Source organism: Marmota flaviventris, chromosome 11 (assembly GCF_047511675.1).
Source record: "Marmota flaviventris isolate mMarFla1 chromosome 11, mMarFla1.hap1, whole genome shotgun sequence".
NCBI lineage: Eukaryota > Metazoa > Chordata > Mammalia > Rodentia > Sciuridae > Marmota > Marmota flaviventris.
Genome location: NC_092508.1, coordinates 68467164 through 68492926, shown reverse-complemented (window position 1 = coordinate 68492926; position 25763 = coordinate 68467164).

The following is a 25763-nucleotide window of genomic DNA, read 5'->3' as shown; positions in this document are numbered from 1 at the left end:
GTTCAGAGAAAAATGACCACAGATCTCTCTCCTCTAGCACTGATGGTTGCTGGCTTCCTTTGTGTTTTTTTAGATTATATATACATGACCCTAATATCAAATTTCATCTTCAGGTGAACTCTCTCTGTGTTACTGTATGCTCTTTTTTGTTCTAAAATAATTCTCTCAATGGATTGAGGGAAGATGCACCCTAATCCAGTATTTCTATCATGATCCTTACCTTAATTACATATACAAATATTCTATTTTTAGCTAAGGTCACACTTTGAGGTTCTAGGAGGACATGCTTTGTGTGTGTGTGTGTGTGTGTGTGTGTGTGTGTGTTTGATAGTGGCAATAATATGCAACCAACTACAGCATTAAAATCTAACATATTCACAGCTCTTGAGGATAAGTATATAGACATTTGGGGGTCCATTATTCTGCTTAGCATAATCATTACCTCCCTACTGTTAATTGACATAGACATAAGCCAAAGAGAACAAAAGTGGTATATCACATTAGTGTCTGGATTACCTGATCAGGAAGTTTATGTTTACATCCTGACCTGCTTCTTTCTGGTTCATAATGCATCACTTCATCTTATGGAGTGCTGTTGGGTCCACATGATTTTATGACTTGATATATCTGAACATAAATCTGCTTAAGGTGTGCTGCATGGTTGCTTGCTGCCCCCTTGTCAGACACTCCATCCCTACCAAGGCCCAGTATTACATTAGAGGCTGCTTTTCAATTGGTATGTACTTTTCTGCATCGGGCATTTGGGACTTTCTACCAAATATGAAGTATCCACATTGTAATTCTCCTGTTGGGGTTTGGCAAAAACCCTTTAGTGTGTCTTTTCTCATCACAGACACTTCAAATATCAGAAGATCTACTGTGTCATATCTTCAGAGTGGTAGAAGCCTAAGTATTATATCTCAGCCTCCATTGTATTTTCACTTCTTATTCATTTGGTATGATTAATTGATAGTATTAATATGGTGAACCAAATGTCATGTGGTTCAGATCCCTTTGGACCATATTATGACAGTGATTAAGAGAATTTATATAACCCTTGTGCAAAATAATAAGTATGTACATTATCTATCCCATGTGAATGTGAACTTTTTCTGTCTTTCCTTCCCTGAAGACCTGAAAAGGCAAGCATTTGTCAGGTCATTGGCTGTATAACTGAAATTACGTTCATCTATTTTAGATTTAAAAACTATATATAGCACTGCAATTGTAAATATGCTACTAACTGGTCAAACTCAAAGTAGTCTACTGTGTCATCCTGGATCTGTCTGGTTTTTGTAGGGGTCAGATTGTAGTTCAGTAGGCTTATGATGGGGATCATTGTTCTCACATATATTAATCTTTAAAGGTAACAATAATCTTTGTCATTCTTCCTGTGGTATATAGTGTTTTTAGTCATTATTTTGTTGAAGGAGCAATTTTAGCAGTTTTTTTCAGCTTCTGCTTTGAATCTACCACTTATAATAGCTTTATGTCCTCACAGCCTAAGGAACTATTATTGTAGCTCAGACAGCTACATGTGATGTGATTTACAATTATATACTCAAAAACCCTGGAAATGACCATCGGTTCAGTCTATGGACCCCATGTGAACCACTGTGAGCTGGGTCTGTGTCAATGTACTATTTATTACCTCCCTCTAAATAAATCTCTAATCAGAGGATCATCCTTATTACTGATTCAGGCATTGGGGTATATCAATGTCAACTTCGAGTCTTGTCCAAAAATTTTCAAGATGTTTGAGAATGATTCATTTCTTCCCCAGTGGATAGTAACTTGAAAAAAATTTATGCAAGACCCTTTGAGGAAGAACTCATAAAGTTATTACTACATATACTTGATATGTATTAATGGTTCAAATTGAGAAACAATTTTGTTTCTTCTGAGAACTCAGCTTTTCCTCCCATAATGGGTTTGGGGCCTGAGAACTAACTCTGTTGGAGTTATGAGCAAGGAATTGTGTCTTTTTTTCTGTAGGACGTAGGGCTCTTCTAAGTCTCCTAGGCATTAATTAATGTTTAAATTAAGTAGCATTCTTGTTATCTGTCCATCTCTTAACAGTCTTCATGGCACTCTATGTCATCTCCCTCAACTGTCACACCACTCTCAGGTGGATGCTCCAAAACACTTGTACAAGAGAGTTCAGAGAAGTCTAATTTATGATTTTCTTAAATCAAAACCAATCCAGATATATATTAAAAGAAAAATTGATAAATGTATTCTGGTATGTCAACAAAATGGAATAATATGTACCATTGATATTAAATGAACACAAATGTAGGAAATCATATGAATGGATTTCACAAACATCATGTAGATTGAAAGAAACTAGACACCAAAGAATTATTTTGTAGTATTTTTAGTCTTATTCATGTAAAATGTACATACATTTATATAAATTTTATAAGTTAGATAAATTAATTTTAGTGCTCATGGTTGCATGGTTAATTAGTTAATTTATAAGTAAAGAAATATTTATGATTTCTCTCAGTAGGTAATTTCCTTAAGTAGGATGTATTGGTAGGAATTGAGAAATGACAGGTGGTCTCTGGGTACTGACAATATTCTATTGTCTTGAACTATTAAGGGGTTAACATGTATAATAATATTCCCTATTATAAATCATGAAACTCTACAAACTCATTTAATGAACTTTCTGTCAGAGTTTCCAAAAAAAGCAAAAATGTATTTACAACCAAAGTAAAGGAATTTCATACTTTGACCTTTTCAAATAAAAAAAAAAACTTTGTGTTCAATTTTCAAATACCATTTTCTGTATTGTGGTGGAACCTCTTCAAACCCTGTCCTACATCATCAGTTGTGTGTATGTGATGCTTTCTTTCAAATCCCCGATCATAACAGTCACTTAAGGCAGGTGATTTAAAACCAACCTCCAGGCAGAATTGGATTTTTACCTGTTACAAAATGCACTTTTTGTGCAAGTTAAGTTTCAAACGAGAACAGTGGTTTGATAACCAATTTTCTCATAGAAATATCTGGTGTTCTAAAAAACAGAGTATTGTCCTCTTATTATTTTTAGTTTTATTTCATCTTCTTACTTCTTAAAAGGCAGTTTCTAAAGTATATAAAAATGATCATTTCATTTGTGTTTCTCAATTTGTCCTCAGTTTAGTGTGGGAGAAAAAAAGCTGTAATGATGGAAAAGACCAATAATGCCAAAGACAAGGAAAGCAATGGGTTGGGAGTCAAGTAAATTGTGGTTAAATACCTCTGAGTAATCCATTCTGATGCCAAGTCATTGGGATAGTCTCATTTCAACTGTTAGTCTGAGTATTTATATCTAGTGTTTTTTTAATTAAACAATAAATCCTTCTCCTATTTTAGAATGGCTAATGAATAACTGAGAGAAAAGTATATCAGAAGAGAATATGATGAAAAAAGAAGGAAATCTTCTAATTGCTTTGATTAGCACCCAGGCAACCTGGCAAACTATTACTTGCTCACTGCTTCCACAAATTGCACCCCTGAACTCTGGTTCTGCAGCAAAGAATAGGGTAAGAACATGTCCTTACTACTGCTTGTTTTCAAACTTTCTATGTATTTTAATCAAACAGGGATTTGTGAGAAATTCCCAGTGTCCATGTTGTATCCAGTCATAATTAAACAGAATCTCTGAGAGTGTTAGCAAGGTACTTGCAAGATTTATAGTACCACTGATGTTGTGAAAAGACAGTCACATATCAGACCTTGTGGTTTAAGCATCATATTGGAATTTAAAAGATTAAATACTAAGCATTTTTTGACAATGATAACACTTTTAAATATTAATTTTGTTTAATATCATAATTAATATGACACCAAAGAAAATGGTTAAGTTAAATTTATATTTCCTCAGACAAGTATCTTAAACTCCTGAAGAAGACTTTTTAAAGACCGCTGGACTCCTTTTCTTGGATGAGTTGAATGAGAAATGAAGACATGTTCATATCTAATAATAATTCTAATTATTATAATTATCCTCAGGATTATACCCACACCTATCACAAAAGGAGAGTGTTGGGTGTCTCCTATACATTATCCCTGGTTCAACTGTATATTCATAGGATCTGTTATTATATTACAAAACTACTTTAACAGTTTTCAAGTTTAAGAGAGCTATGTATGAACCAATATTGGAATAGTGCAAGTTATCATTAAACAAACTTTGAAAGAGCTTTATAGAATTAGAATGAGCTCTATATTAACTGGAAGTAGACTATGTTCCATGTATTAGGAAATCTGAAATAAGAGTAATGTCAACTGGACAAAATTTTATTTTACTCCATGTATTAAAGTCCTAAGGGATGCCATCCTGAAGTTCATTCTTTGTTTCATGGTACTGGAGTTGAACACAGGGTCTTATGCATACTAGACTTAGCTTCGCCACTGAGGTATATCCCATCTGGCAGTCCTGAAATTGTATGGCTATTCCCCTCTTTCAGGGAACCAAATATCAGAATGTGTTTCTCTTAATGTATTGTCTCAGGATCTGTAAGGGGTAACAGAGATTCTTGTGCTCTCTGTACTAAAGGCCACAAGTCCCTTCTGCAGGGTTAGCCATTATTCTCTTCCAGCCATTGTTACTGTGTTTTATCCTAGGGCTGACAAAACACAGCACCATAAACTGGGTATCTTAACGTAAGTCCACTTCTTCTCTTGCAGTTCTAGAGGCTAAAATGCCTACATCAAGATGTCGACAAGACCAAGCCAGAGCTCTAACTATTGTACTCAAATTCCAGATATCAGTAAACAATAACAACAATGAAAACAAAACAATAACAACAAAACTGAGCCAAGTCCTTTCTTTAATGGCACTTCCTCAGTTTCACATGGATCTCCCACTCACCCTTCACTGGCCAGCCTCTAGTCACATATTTTCATTCCTACAATTAGCTGGCAAACAAAACTTTTAGTTTACATGGCAATGTGACCTAATTATTATGACCTAATTATTATTATGAGTGTTCTTAGTAAGTCGGACTAATAAAAAAAAAATACTGCAACGCACTTAATACTCTTTGTCATGGACTGAAGGAAGAGAATTCATTTAGCAGATGGACAGAAGTATGTGAAAAAAGTACTGGCACCCTGGAGACTTTTGAATTACTTTCTAAGAGACGTTTGTTATTTTGAGATGTTTATAATAACCCGTTACAGTTTTTGTTTACTGTTATGAGAACAGATAGGAAACAATAGCCTAGGACAGTGAAACTCAGGGCGAGAAATTTTTTTGTTCCCCACTCTCCCCTGTCAGAATGTTTGACATTACCTGGAGTCATTTCTAGTTGTCACAACTATAGGAGGTACTTCATGTATCTTGTGAAAAGAGGCCTGAAGTGCTACTAAATCTCCCACAAGGGATGAGACAGCTCCCAACAAAAATAATCATCCAGCACAAAATATCAATATCTAGTTGAAAACTTAGATCCCTCTCTCTTTCTCTTTTGTCAAGACAAAGTCAATATCCAAAATGTCATCGAAGACACCAAGAAAAACAGCAGCAGTAGCAAAAACAAAATGCCATTGTCAATCGTTTTCCTAAGGAAAACCCACAGTTCTGAAGTTAAATAAAGGTGTAGTAACATTCAAATAGTAGGTTATCACAAACTCAAGGATCAAATTCTTACAAAGACCTATCGTGTAATGTAAATTGGTGAGGCTGGCTATGGGTAAGATGACAAATGGCAACTGACATTTGCCTTTAGTGACCAAGGATCTGAAGCGGGTAACAGAGACTCTTGTGCTCTCTGTACTGAAGATCCCAAGCCCCTTCTGCAGGGTTAGCCGTTGTTCACTTCCAGCTATTGTTACTGTGTTTTATCCTAGGGCTGACATAACAAAGCACCATAAACTGGGTATCTTAACATAAGTCCACTTGTTCTCTTGCAGTTCTGGAGGCTAAAAGTCCTAAATCAAGATGTTGGCAAGACCATGCTCTTTCTGAAGGAGAGGGATGTAGTTTTCCTCACCTCTTCTTAGCTTCTAGTTTTCACCAGCAATCCTTGGTATTGCTGGGCTTGCACATTGGCATCTCTGCCACAATGGTGTCCTTCCTGAGTCTATTTATGTCTCCTATGGGTAAGTCTCTGTCTGTGCCAAAATTTCCCTCTCCTTACAAGCAGACATCATTGGACTAAAGCCCATTCCATATATATATATATATATATATATATATATATATATATATATACTCATATTAAATTGATTACTCCTGCAAAATTCTAGTTTCCAAATGAGGTCATATTTATATGGTCTGGATCTTAGGACTTTGAAATATCTTTTTAGAAAAAACAATGCAGCCCATAGTTACAATGCAAGAATTTGGGCTCTAGGTTTGTTAAAAGTTATTTTTTCAAGGGAAGCTGAAATTTAAACTTTATTTTGCCCAACTGCTGGTAACTAAACCCAGAGCCTTGCACATGCTAGGCAAATGCTCTATCTCTGAGATATACTTCCAGGCTAGGAAGTTCAGCTTATGTTAAATCCTCGAATCATTATAATGTGGCTTTTACAAAAAATCACCTGTGTGCGGCATCTAGTTTGTGACTTTGGAAACTTGTCATATCTCTTATGGGTAAAGAATGTGAAGAAGTGGGGTATTCCTTGATTTTCTCTAAAGATAGCACCATAGAGAAAGGAAAAACGTGATGGTGGAAATCAGAACTGTAGAGATGAAGAGGACAAATGAAATTCTGGGAAACATCAAAGGAAGGACTCTATGACTGGTGGAAAGGAAAAGTGAGTCAGTGTGGCTACTGTGCCATAAGTAACAGAAGAACATCAGCATACAGGATGTTCAAAAGATATTCCAGGCAAAAGTTCAAGAAAGTTGTCACAAACAGTGTGTGAATTTGTATCGAAGGACTCATTTGCATGGATACATGAGTTCATGCATCACTGAAATCAATGCACTCATTTATGGTTTGGACTTTGGGTCTATTACACCTGCTGGATGTTTAGTAGACATTTGAACAGTGTTGATATGTATGCTAATGGTGTATATCAATTCTGACAAATTTTTAGAAAACAAACACAAACTATTTTTGATCTCTGAAATATTTGACTTTCAAAGCTTCGGCATTCAGAATTGGCAGACAAAATTAACACTTACATTTTCAAAATTCATATGCCCCATCTTGAAGACAAGTGCAAAATTAACTCCACCTCCATCACATGGATTGAGTAGAAGAGGGTGGATGGATGCTGGGCTGAGTTACTAATATCTGGCCCTTTTCTCAATACTGGAGAATATATTAACACATCAATTAAAACACAATCCAGGGGCTGGGGATGTGGCTCAAGAGGTAACGTGCTCGCCTGGCATGCACGGGGCGCTGAGTTCGATCCTCAGCACCACACACAATAAAATAAAGATGTGTCCACCGAAAACTGAAAAACAAATATTAAAAGAAAAATTCTCTCTCTCTCTCTCTTCTCTCTCTCTCTTAAAAAAAAAAAATCCATGGAAGGAAATTAGTTCAGTGGCAAAACAGAGACCATCACAAAATAGTTTAATAGCAGACTATAAAAGCATGTACCAGGTACAAGGAGAGCAATGAAAGGGAGATGAAGCTAAGAGCAGATGGTGACTGGTGATTTTCATAGGATTTTTTTTTTTAAGAGAGAGAGAGAAGAGAGAGAGAGAGAGAATTTTTCTTTTAATATTTGTTTTTCAGTTTTCGGTGGACACATCTTTATTTTATTGTGTGTGGTGCTGAGGATCGAACTCAGTGCCCCGTGCATGCCAGGCGAGCACGTTACCTCTTGAGCCTACCATGTAGGTATTATCTATGTGAAGAAATGGAATAAGGATTTTACCAAAAGATGTAATAGAATGCTTATGGAATGATTAGGAGGAGGCATCAGGTAATTAGCAATCGAGGTGGTATGGTTCCTTATTTTTGGGTTAGTGTGAAGGGAAGCTGGAATGTCATTATGGGGGCATATGCAGCATCTGCTAGGAAGTTTGGTTTTAATAGGACAAAGGAGGAGAAATGAGTGTTATCACAAAACTATAGGAGACAGAATATGAAAAAAGACTGGTTGCAAGTTTAGCAAGGTAGGTTGCGGGTGTAGGCCGATAGTAGTACCTGAGGGCCAAGGTTCCATCCTCAGAACTGGGGGGTTGTGGGGGAAGCAATCCAGTAGAAGGATGCTAGCACTGAAATCACAAAAGCAGGAATGAGAAAAGAGGCAGTGAGTCGAGAAGAACAGAGAGGTCAAAAGAGAACTAGGAAAGAATATTAAAGACAGCAAGTATGGCCAGAGTTTTACGAAGAAAGCACTAGCCCAATGCGAATGGGGTGGAGAGTTAGAACATGGTGCGGTCTGCGTGTGTTGCGGAGGGGAGTTCTGGCTTCATGGGTTACTGAGGACAAAAGAGAAAATCACAGTGAAATGAGGAGCTGCTGGAAAATGAGGCAGTGGGGATTTTTCAAAGTCATAGTGATGAAGGAAAAGAGAGAGAGAGAACTCAGCAACTGAGCTGAGGCCTGGGGTGACCATATGTATATCATGGAAGAAGAAAGAAACTAAAACATGTAAATACACCAAGGGGGAAAAAAAACTCAGTACACTGAGAAAGACTAAAGATCAACAAGCCATATATAAAGCCACATGCAGGAATTAGTCTTGATTTTAAGCATCCTTTCAATTTATACACTTTCCCATCTCTCTTTCCTTATTGGGCTATAAACGACAGCTTTGTAGTGAAGAAAGACATTTTCTGAGCTTTTTAGGGACATGTTATAAAAGCTTTTACTTCCCAGTTCTGCTCCTTGTGAGTACCCATTTTTGCATCAGAAGGGAAATATTTGGAACAGGACTCCAAATTAACATGAAAGTCTCTCTCCTTCCTTCTTTCCTTTCTCCCTGCCTTCCTTCTTTTTTGTCCTTCCTGTCTCCCTCTGAAATATGTAATCTTCTGCACTCCAGAATGAGGAGAAATGGCTCAACAAGCCTCTGGGCCCTGTTGCTGTGGTAACTAGTAAAACATTATTAGCATAGTATGTGAAGGTGGCATCAGTGCCACAAGGCTCCTCCTCCATAAGTTAGTAGTTGAGCAGGTCACAAGTATCCTTCCTCCTCATTGTCACAATGGCAAAGGCAAATGTAAGTAACACCAGGGAGATGAATCTACATATGGCGTGTGATTCGATTTTTCTTTAATTTTCTTATGGGAAATGTAATTTGATAGCAACTGGTGCTAGGGAGGTGCAGATGGTGAGTTTCGGGCAGATCTTATTACCTGCAGCGACAGAGTGCAGCTTGCTTTCGACAGCTGTAATTGGCCTTTTCCAGCTTCTTTGTAGTTGGGGTAAAAACATTACCTCTGAGTCCTTGATGTTTTTGCAAGACAAATGGAATGGTTTATTTTTCATTTATTACTTGTGACAGGATAATGAAAGAGGAAGACCTGGCCTAAATTTGTGAGAGACAACAGTTCTGGAAGAAGGTCTCACCTCCCTGGAGAATGAGTAGCCATAAAGGTGCGCATAATTCAAAGATCATTTTGTAGTTAACGTCAAATGTTTGACGGAAGTCAAATTATAAAATTCTTTTAATTGGTCAGTTAAGTATCCACACCAGTTGCAATTATGTCAAATGGCTCTGTGAATATAGAGCAACTACATGAACACATGGCACCTCTAAAGCCCGCTTTCCTCCAAAGCCTTCTTTCCTGGCATGGAGATTTAATTAAAATTGAATGTGCTGGCCGGTTCATTGCCTATTAAGGCTTGTGGCCAGCCCTTGCTATCAGATCTGAGAGTTGTGACAGCTTTTCAGCAATGATGCTAGCTGCTCAAATAAGGTCTGTGCAAATAAGAATGGATTAGATTAATTTTTTTTTTTTTTTTTTTTTTTTTTACCCTTCACTCACAACTTGCTTTGTAAAAGATGAAACATCCATTTTAATGCAAACATAAAAAGTTAAGCTTCATTTTCAGGCCCTTTTCCCACCTGCATTCTGAAGGCGAGGACATGAAAAGTACTGATATATGGAAGGGAGATTCTCCTGTGTATTTTTCCAGTTGGACAGAATCCTTCACTAACACGTCTCCACAGAACTCAAATGCTGGCATTCGATTCCCCAGAGTTAGTGCACATTTCTGTGGGGAAACATTTGTTTCTTACATCAGAGACTTCACTGTAACTTTTTCTCTCCCAAAGTTAAAAGCTTTCATAATCCAGTGTCTTTCCTGTAATTATATATAAACTTTAAAGTAGAAAATTTCGACCACCAAATGATGACTTTGCTTATTTTAATTTTCTGGAATCAATTTAATGTTTAATTCCATTAATATCTGCTTAATATTTAATGAGGGACTCAGTAGGGTACATGGCACTCTTACAAGCCTTCTATCCCAGTGTATATACAAATTTGGATCAAATTGGAAGGATAAATGGATCCCAGAAGAAGCAGCAAAAGAAATATGCCATTTATATAAATAAGGCCTTCTCCCATTAGAATGCCCTCATTTAGTAGTCTGGCACCATTAGCAGAAGCCTAAGAGGGGAATGTGTAAGCCTTTGAAAGGAAAATAAATCTAAAACTATGTTCCTTTAGTAACTCCGGTTGTTACCTTGAGGTATAATTGAAATTCAATTTGGTTTACTTCAATTAAATAGTTACTCATTATTTGTTTTGTGCTAGGTAGAAAGTGTACCTTGTACTGTAGATATAAATTTAGCAAATATATTCAACAGGTGACAAATATACCTCTTGGGAAGGGCCATTTATAAATGCAATTTTGCACTCACTACTAGCCAGTCAGTAACCTACCAGAGTTCTGGAATTACAAGGTCTGTGTAGAGAATGATGCATGTGTACCAGTTTACAATTCCTTTTTACAGTTGTTTTAAGATTCCCATCTTAACAGCTATGAAACACAGATGGAAGCATATGCAACAGAGGCACAGGGGTCACTACCACTAGTCACAGTTACATTCTAGGCCTAAAAGCTAGGAATGTTCTAGAAACAAACTCTCCAAGGGCATGGCATATGTCCTACATTTCTGAATTCTCCTAAATAATAAACAATATGTGATTATTGAATAAATAAGTTATTTAAATAAATAAGTGAATGAATTTGTAAATGTGGTCATGGAATTAGACTAAGCTGCTAAAATCAGATAATCCTTATTTTTTTTTTTTTTTCCGGCTTTCTAATCTGTAGAAAGTTAGCAGGTCACTGAAATCCTCTAAAGCATCCGTTTGCTTATTTGTAAATGGGAATAAGCCATACCAAGTGAGAGGATCTGAGAAAATGGCATAAACAGTGTTTGGTTTATGTAGGCTGAATTAACATTGATTATTGTGGCTATTGGTCATTGTCTGTCATTTGTAGATGTACCATATTGTATTCTGGAAAATATTTTTAGTGCCTAACCACTACTTCCAAAGATTAAAATTGTTTTAGAGGATCTAAAAGTATAAGCATCTCTCCTTTTTCGAAAGCCTCTCAGGTTATCCAGTTGATTATAATTTGAAGCCAGAAAATCACATTTATCAAAGAAAGACTCACACAGAGCAAACACACACACATATTTTTTCCTTAAAAATGTCCACTCCTCATTAAAGCCAGACAACTTTATAAGTTCGTTTTTGTTTGTTTGTTTGTTTATTTATTTTGTTTGGTTTGGTTTGGTACCAGGGATTGGACTGAGGGGCACTCGAACACTGAGCTACATCCCCAGGCCTATTTTGTATTTTATTCAGAGACAGGGTCTCAATGAGATGCTTAGTGCCTTGCTGTTGCTGAGGCTAGATTTGAACTCACAATCCTCCTGCCTCAGCCTCCTCAACTGCTGGTATTACAGGCATGCGCCATCGCGCCTGGCTTATAAATTACTTTTCAGTTGTACATTTTGTCATTCTCTGTGTACTTCTGGGGTGTTACAGTTAGGCACCCTTTCTCTCTCATAGACATGTTCACTTCCTGTCTGAGTGTGCTGTTCACTCGAATTAGAGTATAGAGATTGCTATTTAATCTTCTGGTGGTTTATTTTTCTCAAAAGATAAATTTTGACAGAAAACTGATTTCTCTTTTCCTTTATTATGAAATCAGGGAAGAATTGTAGACCAACAATTCAACACTTGATGACTCAGGTTCCTAAAAACTAGATTTTTTTTTTCAGTTTTTTTTTTTTTTTCTATCAGCCTGGTGATATATTATATTCTCTTTTTAGTAAGGCAATTTCCTTGTCTAACTTGTAGACTCTCCATTATAATGCTTGAATTTCTGGGAGACTTCAATCCATGATCTCTGTGTGCAGTTCTGTTTCTTTTATTCCTTTCATGGCTGAAAATTTGGTAGACTTTTCAATGTGTGCCACAAATTCAGTTGTGTGCTAATCACCATCTTTTGAAAATGAAATCATAAGTTAAATGTACAAGTGGAAATTACCTCCTAGAGGAAATACTCAATGGTTTACTTTTCAAAGAAGACAATTATACCCAAATTTACTTTTCATAAATTCTGTATTATATAATATATTTGCTTAAAGACAGTAATATTTCTTTGTGGGAGTTATAAATATACTGAATAAAATATGAACCACTTCAGGATTTCCAAAGAAAATTTGTTTTCATTGCATTAGCTCTTCCCTAGACTTATAAAATAAATTTACTCATTTTTTTTCAGATTATCTTACATCTATGTGTATCTGAAACCCTTCGAAAACATTAGCCCCCAGCATAGCTGTCTGTTCTTTCAAAAGCTTTGTTCCCATGTTTTTGCATAAGATACTGCTCTCTCCAGGACAGTTTGGCCTCAGCACAGTATTTTTTGTTTTTCTCTGCAGGCCATTTGTTGCCCTCACTAACAATCTTTTCTTAGATACTGAACTGTTGGAAGCTCTTGGCAGGTGTCAGTGTCTTCTCTCTTCTGAATCTTGGCCAAAACCCACGAGTTTTACTTGCCTATAGAGATGTATTACATAGCTTGATGTTCCTCCTGTGATAGGGCATTTATGATTGGCACGTTAAAGCAACCCACACACATGCACACATACACACACGCCATATCTGGAAATATGAAATGAGTTTTTATTTGTTGGACTGTGTAATTTCTTCTCCCCTTTGTTTGCAGGAGATACTCTGCCTGGTACAGTTGTGGGTTTATTTGCTTGCTTGCTTTATTAAATCTCTCCTGCACAGTGCTAGGGATAAAATAAGCCCTCATGGACTGGTCGGATGGGACAAACTGACTCTCCATAAGTGAACTAGATCTGCACACATAAATAACATTTATATATTCTTTCCAATCAGTGTTAACATGGAAGTGGAATAGTTGTTGCTAGGCACCAAACAGGACGACGGGATAGCCCTGGAATTCAGGAGTAACAGCTGGTGGAATCATTTCAGGTAATCCAGTGTCAGTTCAGCGTATCATAGAGAACCTGTCTTCGGGAGAGGTCTGATGATCCACAGGAATCTTGTTAGCTTCATGTTCTTCTGTTAATGATAATGGCTATTTTTAACACCTACTATAAACCAGGAATTGTGCAAGAAGCTTTGCATAAATTAACTCTAATCCTCTTATGAAACTGGGGAGGGATGTATTATAATTCTATTTTTTTTCAGCCGAGGCCATACCATATACCTAGTAATACCCAAGGTAGTGCTCCTTCACTCATGACTTTGCCCTGACACCCTCGCTTTAGAAACACACCAAATCCGCTTAAAGGTGCTAGGTTTCAGTGGATGTACAAAAAACAAGGAAGAATTGCCCCTATGTTTGTGGTGATGTAGCAAAAAAAAAAAAAAAAAATCTCTGGTGTTAAAACCAGATTTCTATGTTCTCCTCATTTCTCATTTTTATTTCTATTTCTTCACTAGTGAAGTGGGGATAATAATAAGAACTATTTTCCTTTCTGTTTCCCTCAAGAATTTTTTTTTCAGAACTAGATGAAGTAAAACATAGGAAGAAACAGTAAAAATGTAAAGCACTGATTTAATACTAAATTCACACCCACAAACTCAATTAGCTCCAATATAGAAATGCATTATAGTACCTGTAAATAATTCAAATAGGATACCTCTGTTATCTGGACAAACACAAAATTGTGACAAAATTCAGAAGTCTGTGATCAGAAATTCTACAAACAGAAAATGTAGAACAGAGGTTGACACTGGTTTTCCATGAAGTTCACTCACTTAAAACACAATGGATTAGAAAAATTTTAGCAGTAAGAGATAAAAAGATGTTCAGAGTTATTATTTTCTTTAAAAATATTCTTTCAGAAGTTATAATGAATTTTCTAGACTTGAAATAATTCCAGTCAATGTCAAACTCTATCACAATGTAAGGAATAGTATATATAGAACAACAAGACACAAAGACCAGAACCTTCAGAAAAGAGAAATTCTGTGTTGGGAATTTAGGTTTAAAAATGATGAAAACTAAAGGGAGAGGCCACAGCTATGTCTATAGGATTTAAAAACTTTATTTATTATGGTACGTTTTCAAAGGTTGGGATGCTTAATTTCCTCAGCTAACAAGAATAAAGCCACACAAAACAGAAGCTTTTGAGAAACTTTATCCTTGAACTTTCAAAACTGCTTATAGAATCTCAAGATTATATTTCCATAATTCAAATACATCTTTTTAGCATCTTACTATTTTCACCTTCTCTTCAAAAAATGCATATTGCTTAGTCATTGACAGTTTCATTCCTTGTTTCTTAGGACTTTCCACCCAGTTTACTGAAAGAGCCAAGCATTAGAAGTGGAAAATGCTTCAAGTGGAAGGCTCTGAAAAGGAACTGGTGTTTAAGCTGTGGGAAATGACTTTCACCTGGTCATCTATTTGCTTTGCTGCCTTTTCTATACTTCTACCACCAGGTGGCAGTGAGACAACACATAAGGTTACCATATAATTTCTCACATTTTAGTATGAAATGGAAAACAAAAGCAAAAAAAAAATCTGAAGACCTTACTGAAGTAATCATCAAGGTCCAGGTTGTTGATATGAGGATGATCAGATGATATAGGAAGTGTCAATTGATACTCTATATATGATGACATACAGAAATGCATGCATGAACACATGCAAAAACATAGCAGGATAATTCCTATTTAGGTACTAAAAACATTTTTAATGAACATATTTGTAATTATCACATGTACAGGGTGCAAATTAATAAACCATTTCTAAAGTTCACACACACACACACACACACACAATCTATAGTTATATATCTACATAAATCCTAAGAGAGAAAGGAGAAAGTATAATATAGCAAAGATTTCAATTCCATAATCTTTCAGCCTTGGTACACTTGTATGAGAACCTGCTTCTCATGGTATGTGATTCCTCTTCCCATTCACCTAACTTCTTTTTCTCTCATCTCAGCTCAATAACTACTACTCTTTTTAAAAAGAAGGTATTCCTGCCTTCTCAGATTAGATCAAATCTCCCATTATAGGCTCTTTTTTTATTTTATTTTATTTTATTTTATTTTATTTTTTTATTATTGTTGGCTGTTCAAAACATTACATAGTTCTTGATATATCATATTTCACAATTTGATTCAAGTGGGTTATGAGCTCCCATTTTTACCCCATATACAGATTGCAGAATCACATCGGTTATACATCCATTGATTTACATATTGCCATACTAGTGTCTGTTGTATTCTGCTGTCTTTCCTATCCTCTACTATCCCCCCTCCCCTCCCCTCCCCTCCCCTCCCCTCCCCTCCCCTCTTCTCTCTCTGCCCCCTTTACTGACATTCGTTTGTCCCCCTTGTATTATTTTTCCCCTTCCCCTCACTTCCTCTTGTATGTACTTTTGTATACCTCTGAGGGTCTCCTTCCATTTCCATGCATTTTCCCTTCTCTCTCCCTTTCCCTCCCACCTCTCATCCCTGTTTAATGTTAATCTTCTTCTCATGCTCTTCGACCCTACTCTGTTCTTAGATAGGCTCTTTTTATACCGCCATGAGTCTTCAAAACAATTATTATTTGAATATGCTCTTGAATAATATCTATCTCTGCCACTGTACTTTAGATTACATGGGTCAGAAATATTTCTATTTTGATTAGCATTTATTTCCCAGTGCATTAAATCTAGCATGATTCTATACATGCATACACATACATTTGATGAATGAATGTTTCAAGTACTGATATACAAATGACAACGTTATTTTTACAACAAATGTTTAATTCATACTAACTTGCTTTAATAGTTCAAGGTGAAAAATTACATTTCAATCTCCATTTCAAATATATATTTTGCAAAACTAAATATTATTTGGAAAGAAAATCAAATCTGACTTTTGAGGTGAACTAGTCTCTATAATTTATACAAGAAAGCATTTGGCTTCCTTTATAAAGCTGGCTCTACATGCAGATAAATTCACACCATGCATAGCAGCACTTTAATTTCCATATGGTTATAACTTTTGGATTCTTAACGTGGAGTCCAAGGCTGGCCTTCAATGCTTTGTAGGTTGCTCTGAAATTATGTGAGGATTCTGTTTGTATATATAAGTATTGTGTATTTTTTTCAGTGAAAAAGTTTAAAAATTTCCTTAAATATTTAACTATACATAGAAGCATGTAGTAGAATTATAGGGGAGAAAGTGCCTTGTTTAATTAACCAACCATAAAACACTACTCATTGTTACTGTGGTTATTATACTTGTGCAGCTCATTTTGTTGCTATGAATATTTTACAATATTAATATTTTAAAAGGTACTTATTCAATAAAAGGTCAAAGAAAACACATGCAAAAAATATTTACTTCATCATCAAACATGAAGATGATAGAAAGAAAGGCACAAAAAACCATTACCTTAATTTTAGAACCAAATGAAAAATTCCATATTTATTCAGACCTAATTAATTTTGAACATTTAATAATTTGATTAAAAACATAGACTATATTCAATTTTATATGCATTGTTTAAAAACATACTGTATTCAATTTTATATGCATTAACAAGCATGATTTATATTACTAAAGTCTTCTATTTTTCTATTTATCTTCTCCTTAGTTTTTCTATATATTAATAATTAAAAGGAGGATATTGAGATTTCTAGCAATTATTATCAAATTGTCAATTACTCCATTCAACCTTTCAATTTTTGCTTTATGTATCTTGGGGCTTAATTGCAAGGTGCATATATGTTTATGATTGTTATATATTCTAAATAAATTAACACTTTATTTTATCTCCTATAACTTTGTTTTATCTTTATGTCTTTGATGTAAGTACAGCCTCTCAAACTATCTTATGATTGCCCTTTGCATATTTTCTTCAAAATATGTAACTTCATATTTTCTTTCTTTCCATGTATCTGTGTCTTTAAATACAAAAATGTGTCTTTAATTGATAGTGCACAGTGGAATGCTTTTTTAAAAATCTAGTTTCTCCAATTTATGAGGTGAATAGAGAACCTACTATGAGGTGAATAGAGAACCTACATCTTTGGAGCAAATTTTTACCCCTCACATATCAGATAGAGCACTAATATCTAGGGTATATAAAGAACTCAAAAAACTAAACATCAAAAAAACAAATAACCCAATCAATAAATGGGCTAAGGACATGAAAAGACACTTCTCAGAAGAGGATAGTCAAACAATCAACAAATATACAAAAAAATGTTCATCATCTCTAGCAATTAGAGAAATGCAAATCAAAACTACTTTAAGATACCATCTCAATCCAGTCAGAATGGTAGCTATATGAAGACAAACAACAATAAGTGTTGGCAAGGATGTGGGGAAAAAGGCACACTCATACATTGCTGGTGGGACTGCAAATTGGTACAGCCAATATGGAAAGCAGTATGGAGATTCCTTGGAAATCTGGGAATGGAACCACTATTTGACCCAGCTATTCCTCTCCTTGGTCTATACACAAAGGACTTAAAATAGCATACTACAGGGACACAAACACATCAATGTTTATAGCAGCACAATTCACAATAGCTAAACTGTGGAACCAACCTAGATGCCCTTCAGTAGATGAATGGATTAAAAATGTGGCATATATACACAATGGAATATTACTCGGCAATTAAAAAGCAAATAAAATCATGGCATTTGCAGGTAAATGGATGCAGTTGGAAAAAATGATGCTAAGTGAAGTTGGCCAATTCCCCCAAACAAATGCTGAATGTTTTCTCTGATATAAGGTGACTGACTCATAGTCGGGTAGGGAGAGGGAGCATGGGTGGAATAGAGGAACTCTAGATAGGACAGAGGGGTGGGAGGGAAGGGAGGAGGCAGGGAGTTAGCAATGGTGGTGGAATGTGATGGACATCACTATGCAAAGTAAATGTATGAAGACATGAATTTGTGTGAACATACTTTATATACAAACAGATATATGAAAAATTGTGTTCTATATGTGTAATAAGAATTGTGATGCATTCCATTGTCATGTATTTAAAAATAAAAGCAATTAAAAATAAATTAAAAATAATAATCCAGTTTCTCAGTGTCTGCTTATTGGTTGTATTGCTTGATTTTTCACATGTAAAATTGTTATTCACATATTTGAATATATGCTTACCATTTTATTGTTGTTTATTATGGGTCTCATGTCTGCTCCTCGGTTCTTCTTTTATGAATATCTTTTGCAATATGTGATGTATGAGTATTTTCTGGTATAACATTTTAATTGCTTCAATTATATTTTCACTATATTTAAAAGTTCTTTCCTTAGGGCTTACCACATGCATCTTAATTTAGAATCTTTTTCAGATTTATAGTAACTTATTTCCAGTGAGATACAGAAATGGCATTCCTGTGTAGTGCTGTTGCTTCCTCTTTATCTTGTGCTATTATTGTCATTCATATTGCATCTACTCCATATGCGGTGACCAAGATTTATCATTATTATTACTTTATACAATTTTCTACTTTTTTAAAAGTTGAGATAGAAGAGGAAATCTAGTACATATGTTGGAATTTATAACAAAGGATAATCAGAAGTGTTAAATAGGAGGAGAGACTATAACAGTCTCTCCTCCTATTTAACACTTCTGATTATCCTTTGGTTCTATAGATTCAAGTTGTCATCCAATGTCATTTCCTTTGCTCCTTTCTGTATTAATTGTGAAATATATATTACATTTTAAGGTTTTATAGGCACAAGAATGCAATTATATGCATATTATGCTCTGCAACTTTCAAAAAATTAAGAAAACAAGGAGAAAAAGGTACATCTTTACTGTGTAGTAAAGGATTTCAGGATTGTGGTTTTAGAAGGCTTTCAACTATTTCTCTTCTTAATTTTTCTGTTAAACTGTCTGCTTTTCTTGGCAATGTACCTGCGGGTAGGCTCTACTAATTCCCAAGTGGTTGTTATACTGTTCTCAATACTGCCCTTAGGCACAAACTGCTTCAAGATCTGATCCAATTAAATTCAAATCCATGTGCAGGGGTAGATCTTGAGGCCAGTCATTGAGTTTTTTTTTTTTTTTCTTACCTCAGTAGGGGTCTTCTTAACTGTTTTCTTTTCCCTGGTTCTGTCTGGTAAATTACCTAGCCTACAGATTAGCCACTAGGGAGCTACCAACCTCTTTTTTAATTTCTTAATACCCAAATTCCTTTGTTTTAAAGAGTGCCCTTAGGCATGAACTTTTCCACATGCTGTTCCAAATACATTCAGCTTCTTTGGGAAGATCTTTAAATACTATGTCCTTATAGCCTCCCTCTCCCTTTATGCAAAATCTCTGTAGGAGGTGTCAGCATAGTAGCTTCTTTCCCTAGTGGTGACACCCCCAGTTAATAAGCAGGATAATTGATAAGAGAAAGCCTCCAGCTTTCTCTGTTTACCATTCCTCATGTAGAATCTCCACTCTGTAAACAAGCAAGGGCGAGACTCACTGGGGAGCCTGTACCCTCAGCCTGCCACACCACCCTATGAATGGGAGATGGTTGGAAGGGTGTTGTCAACTGGTCACTTTTCCCAGGAATTTAGACTTTGCAATTCAAAAAATGCAGGTGGAGAATGGAAAGGCCCAAGTAGAGGTCCTCATTTAGAGACATGGTATATCTTTTTTAGGACCTGAGAGATAAGGGAGACTCCTATCTTCTTGGCCACACTTAAAAAAAAAAAATGGAACTTCTGCCACATTGAGGTGGACTAGGGAGGTTGCAGATTGGTTCTAAGATTATTACTGTTCTCCCTGAGAATCACTGTTCTCCCTGAAACCAAGGAGACTTTCTTGCATACAATTGTCTTCATTTTCCATGTGCCTCTAGGATAATTTATAGAGGTTTTAAATGGTTGTTTTGTCTTAAATTAATTTAGGTAGATAAGGTGCTGGAGAAAGTGATAGGAGAGATTCCTATATTCTCTGATGAATAAATATAAAGTCCAAATATTCCTAGATTACCCTTAGGAAATTTGTTTGAAATTCCACATTCCTGACTGATTATCATCACTTGTCAATGAGGACTATAATTTTCTCTCCAATGTTTTCCTTAAAATTAAGTAATTCTATCAACTAGCTGATTAAAGAAAAATGAGTCATTTTTATTTTCTTTACTTCTTGTCTGCAAATCACCATCTCATGTTGTGACTCTACCTCCCAATATATCCTAAATCCATCTGTGTTCCCTATATCTATTGTTACTTTTCAAAATGGCAGCATTTCTTACATAGATCAAAACAATACTTTATAGGGTCTTTGCTACCTCCTCTTTTGCCTATAACAATTCATTTGCCACACAGCAATCAGAATAATATTTTTAATATTTATGTCATACTCTGATTTAAAGCCTTCTACTATTTTTGAATTTCATTTGTGTTAGTTAACTTTTCATCACTGTGACAAGTATACCTGACAAGAAGAACTTAAGAAGGGGAAAAGTTTATTTAGGGCTCACCATTTCAGAAGTTCAGTCCAGGATAGGCTGGCCCCGCTAAGCTGAGGCAAAATATCATGGTAGAAGGGTGTGGCAGAGTAGAGCTGCTCAGTTCATGGCATTTGGGAAGCAGAACAGGGTGATGGAGGGGTAGGGGTATAGTCACTACCAGTGACTTTCTTCTTCCAGCCAAACCCCACCTACCTACATCTATCATCCAGTAATCCAAATCATTAATCAAGTGGATTAATCCACTAATGAGGTTAAGACTTTCATAATTTAATCATTTCATCTCTGAACATTCCTGTATTACCTAACACATGAGCTGTCCCCGGGTCATTAAAGATCCAAACCACATTCAAGATTTGGAACAAATCTAAGATCTCTATCAGAGCAAATAAAGCCTTAAGCCCTATCCCACCCACTTCCTTGATTTTCTCTCATTATTTTCCCCTTTACCATTTTATCCTTCAGTTGGACTTAACGGTATGTTTTTCGGATTGCCAAATACAGTAAACTCACTGCTAATCTGGGATCTATACATTTGCTTTCCTTCTGACTGGAATACTCCATTCAAATTTAACTTTACTTTTTCAAAGCTGACTATGTTGGCTGTCTATTGCTGCCATAACAAATTGCCACAAATTTATTATTTTATAGTTCTGTAGGTTAGAAGTCTGGCCCAAGTCTCTCCTGACTAAAGTCAAATATAAGTAACCTGTGTTTCTTTCTGAAAGTACTATGTGAAAAGCCCTTCCCTTGGGTTTTTGAGAAAATTAAGTCATATAACTGAGGCCCCTGTATTTGTGAGACATGTGACATAGAAGCTATTCTCAACTTCTAGGGGGCTGCTGCACTGCGTGGCACCTGACCCTCTGCCTCTATCATCAACGTCAGCAATGCAGGTTGATTTCATATGATATCTGAACTCTATGACCCACTCCTCTGCCTTCTTCCACTTTTAGATGATTAGATTGGGCCCATGTAAATATTCAGAATAATCTTAACTCTCATAAGAATTACATCCTGGTGAGGTGAGATCATAATAAATGAGTAAATAAATAATAGAAGATATTTCAGAGTTAATCATATATGCAAAGTCCCTTTGTTCTGTCAGGTAACATATACCAAGTCTTAGGGATTTGGCCATAGACTATGGGGAACTATTACTTTTGGGGAAAGTATTTTGGGGGAACTATTGCTTTTCCTACCACACTGATTCATTCTTATTATTTGGATTTGGGGAAAAAAAAGTTAACTCTGTAATGAAACCATCTCACCCACATCACAAGTCATTCTTTATTATATCACTGTATTATATTTCTTTCAAAGCATATGTCATTCTCTACAATATCTTGTAATTTCATCCCACTGGAATATAATACTTGTGACAACATATGTATTTTTTTGCTTGTTTATTTTCTTATCCCTAGCCCCAATATAGAGCTTTACATATAAAAGGTATCAATGAACCATTTTACATAAGAAAAGAAAAATAATTTTATTTATTTATAATTTTCCTAACTCTAATTGCTTTGGTGGAAACAACCTCTTGATAAGAACTCTTGATAGGACATACTATTAAATTTACTTCCTACCTATTTCCTCTTCTATTCAAACACATATTTTTGTTTCTTGCAGCTGGTACAGCTGAGTCTCCTTATTATTTTATAAGATTTCTTTTGCATTTCTCTGTTTTGTTTTTTCTATTACCAAGACAGAAGTGAGAAATTTTATATTTTCTTTTTGCTCACTGTGACAGTGAGATAATGCCTTTCTTAAAAAAAAAAATTAAAACCTGCTCTCCTGGTTATAACTTCCCATTACCTTTCTAAAATAATTTTAGGTTCTTAGATTTAAAAGTAACTAAGTCACTACAGAATATTATCTTTCACTTCTTTGTCTCAAAGTAGTCCCCAAATTGCTATAACAGCTCATGTAAACATAAGGGTATAGCAACTCTCAGTAGGAATTATCAGTCCTGTTAGGCTTAAAGACTGACATTATTTCCTCTAACAATTTGAAACTGTATTCTATCTCAGCATAATAATAATTCTGCTTCTTTCAAGTTTGTATTCTTGCTGTGGAATAAGTGGTGTCCCTCTAATTCACATATTGAAACCCTACCTCTTAATGTGAAGGTATTTGGTAACAGGACCATTGGGAGTCAATTAGGTTTACATGAACTCTTGAGAGCAAGATCCTCCTGATGAGACTAGTGCCTTCATAAGAAGAGATACCTGGGGCTGGGGCTGTAGCTCAGTGGAAGAGCACTTGCCTCACATGTGTCAGGCACTGGGTTTGATCCTTAGTACCACATAAAAACAAACAAACAAATAAAACAAAGGCATTCTGTCCATCTACAACTACAAAAAAACGTAAAAGAAAAAAGAAAAGGAGAGATACCCGAGCTTCTTTATTTATTCTATCCACCATGTAGACATGGTGAGAAGGTAGTCATCTGCAAGTCAAGAGGACCCCGCCAGACACAGATCCTGTTGGCACCTTCTCCAAAGTTTGGCTTTAAGCTGTGTTTTAATCAGCTTTTTCACCACTGAGACTAAAACCTTTGACCAGATCTGCTGGGTTACTGTTCTCATGACTAAAAGGCTCAGGGGTCACTCCAGGAAAACTGGGCTGGCTGGGCTGTGCAAACTAACCACACAAGAGACACAAATACCTTTTCCTTTGGGGTCACTGTGACGGCTCCTCTGACCTTAAGGGTCTGCAGGAAGAGAGAGAGAGCTAGCACATGCTGACCCCTTTTATTGAGGAGAAGCCATTCAAATGAGGCAAGGGGTCAGGTTTCAGGGGGCTGAGTCTATCTTCATGATGCCCACTGTCAGCAGCTTGACTGACATCTAGGTTGGCCACACCCAAGGGCACAATAAGAGAAGGGGACACACACAAGGCACTTCCATGGAACATTGTATCCTAAACAAGGCAAGGGGTAATATTACAAAGGAACAGGTGAGCATAGCTCCCCCTTTGGGGCTGTAGCAAGACACGCCCAGACATGAAGATAGTCACTGGAACCCTAGAAGAGTGGGGAAGTCTAACAGCATGGGTGCCTGATGCCACATTGCCTAGCAGGGGAGTTAACTCAGTCATGTGCGAGGTTGGTCCCCTGCACAGAACAATAGTAGAAGAGGAAAAGTTTATTTGGGGGCTCATGGTTTCAGAAGTCTCAATCTATAGACAGCAGGCTCCATACCTCAGGGCTTAAGGAAATGCTGAACATCATGATAGAAGAGTATGTCAGAGGGAAACAGATCAAAGGATGATCAGGAAGCAGAGAGAGACTCCACTCCCTAGATACAAATATATATCCCAAAGGTACACCTCCAATGACCTACCTCCTCCTGCCTTCAGTTACCACTCAATTAATCCCATCAGGGGGATTAAATCACTGATTGAGTTAAGGCTTTTGTAACCCAATCATTTCTCCTCTGAAACTTCTTGCATTGTCTCCCATGTGAATTTTGGGGGGATGCCTCAGATCCAAACTGTAAGATAAATTTCTCTTTTATCTTAACACCTAGTCTATGGATTTTGTTATTGTAGCCTCAACAGACAAACCCAATTAGTGAAAATTTATTTTAAACTATGCTTCATGTCCCTTTTTTTCTGCAAGTGAGGAAAACTAGGGCTTATGAAAGTCAGTGTCCAACTCATATTTTGAGGTAAGTTAATAGAAGAGGCAGAGCTAGAGCCCTACACCATCACTCCCAGTTCAGTGTTCTCGCCACTACACTTGGTGTAGTGATACAAATGGGAAGTTTCCCTATTAGTAATTTAAGACAAAGGGCAAAAAAAAAAAAAAAAAAAAAATCCAGATTTAACTTGTGAAGTTGCCTGTGTGGTGGGAGGTTTAGCAATTGGCTTTTGTAAATGTAATGACTCTGGGCTTTTAAATGGAACTCCTTAAAGGATCAAAGTTCACAAATTATTAGGTTGTAATTGTGACCTTAGGGCTTATTAGCCATTTCAACAATAATTATAGGACCAACTCATCTCATGATCTAATTATCTGATCTGTGTTCTGATCTGACCTGCAAGCCCTCATCACTGTAGGTGAGGGTTGTGAAGACAGCTGAGGCAGGGAGCCAGTTGTTTCTGAGAGATCACACAGCAGCCAACATGTTTACAAACATAGACAAACACAGCTGTCTTCATGATTTGCATTCTTACCACCTTACATTGAACCATCCAGGAAACCAACATGGTGGCAGTAATATTAGAAATTTATTCCTTCAAAATCGAGCTAACATCTGCATATGATTTCACCTTATTTGAAGTGTCTTTTCATTGTTATTTTTTCTGTTAATTGGAATGCATATTTATTTCTGATCTATTAAGCTTAAGAAACAAAAATGTAAAATTCTCTTTCAAATTGAACAAACAACACCGTTGATCATTGTTCTTTTTGAAATTCTATTATCCTTTTTAAACTTATTTCTATATATAACTATACCTCTCCCACGATTCTCATCATTTTTGCTTGGATTTCTTTTTCTTTTTTTTTGGTCATGTCTTTGCTGGCATATCGAAATGCTATTGAGCCAGAGGGTACTGACGTCTTCTTGTTCTATGGAGTTTGCTTGGGTAAGTAAAATTGATAACACTGATAACAGCACTCATAATCTGTTTATTCTTAAAACTTTCCCTCATTCCAAACCCATTTTCTACCCATAGTGTCAGTTTTCAGGAATGGCTGAAACAGCAGGCCAATAGCCCAAGATGAACACCTTGAAGCTGTCTTGAACTCTCTGCTATGGGTTGAATTAAGTCTCACTCAAAAGACATGTTAAAATCCTAACTCCTAGTACCTTTAATGTAACTATTGAAACAGAGTATTTTTCAGAAGTAATCAAGCTAACATCAAATCATTAGAGTAGGCTTCAATCCTA